The 1,089-nt window shown below is 49.0% G+C and overlaps 1 protein-coding gene across 1 annotated transcript in view; it reads right to left on the bottom strand.

Annotated features, from left to right (window-relative positions):
* Positions 1–1,089, bottom strand: part of RPL29 (ribosomal protein L29) — a 10,236-nt gene that overhangs the window by 3,345 nt on the left and 5,802 nt on the right. The window lies entirely within an intron of this gene.

The raw sequence follows: 1,089 nt of genomic DNA, 5'->3' as shown, positions 1-1,089 counted from the left end.
ACAACAACAACAACAAAAACACACCTCTTTCGTGGAGAAGGAGCAGAGGGGAGGAAGGAGAGAGGGCCTGAGGGAGGACAGTGGGAATGCAGAGGAGTGGACAAGGAAAGAGTAGACTGGACTTGGGACACAGAAGATGAGGGAGAAGAAGGAGGCAAGGATAGCCCCTGTGTCTTTGGCTTGACAACTGGGTGAATGGTGGGGCTGTTTACAGAGATGGAAGATTGAGTGGGGAGCAGGGGCTTTGTTTTGTTTTGAGGGGGAATGATGAGCCAGATATTTTTGTTGGATGCATTAGATGTGAGATGCCTGTTGGACATCAGAATTGAGTAAGCACTGCCTCTAACAACTCTGTTGCCCTCTCCACCTCTTCCCCCTATAGTTCATTTTCCACACAGCAGTGGGGCTTGGGGACTTGTTTTAAGATACAAATCAGATCCTGTCCCTTAAATCTGCAAGGACATCCCCTTGCATTGAAGATCAATTCTTTACCCCACTTGACCCTGACAACCGCCTTTTTTCATTTATTTCTCTCCAAACCCATGGCCTTTCTTTTGTGCCACGCACAGATGTGTATTCTGCCTCAGGACCTTTGGACTTGCTATCCCGGCCACCTGGACTGCTCTTCTCCCTCCTTTTTGGATGGTGTGCTCTTTCCTATAGAGGCCTCCCTGGACTCCACTATCTAAAATAGAGAACCTCTGCCTCATCTCATCAGTTATTCTGTGTCCTCTCACGGTTTGCTTTCTTTTCTTTTCCTCTTCTTTCTCTTTTTTTTCTTTTTTTTTTTTTTGTTTTAGACGGAGTCTCACTCTGTCGCCCAGGCTGGAGTGCAGTGGTGCGATCTCGGCTCACTGCAAGCTCTGCCTTTTTTTGAGACGGAGTTTCGCTCTTCCACCCAGGCTAGAGTTCAATGGCACGATCTCGGCCCACCGCAACCTCCGCCTTCTACTGCACCTGGCCGATCTGTGTTCCTAAAAGCACCCCTGTAGTTCCAGCACTTTGGGAGGCCGAGATGGGCGGATCATGAGGTCAGGAGTTCGAGACCAGCCTGGCCAACATGGTGAAACCCCCATCTCTACTAAAAAT

Source organism: Mandrillus leucophaeus, unplaced genomic scaffold (assembly GCF_000951045.1).
Source record: "Mandrillus leucophaeus isolate KB7577 unplaced genomic scaffold, Mleu.le_1.0 Scaffold296, whole genome shotgun sequence".
Classification (NCBI taxonomy): domain Eukaryota; kingdom Metazoa; phylum Chordata; class Mammalia; order Primates; family Cercopithecidae; genus Mandrillus; species Mandrillus leucophaeus.
Note: the sequence above shows the minus strand (reverse complement) of the source record. Positions and strands in the feature narration are given on the sequence as shown.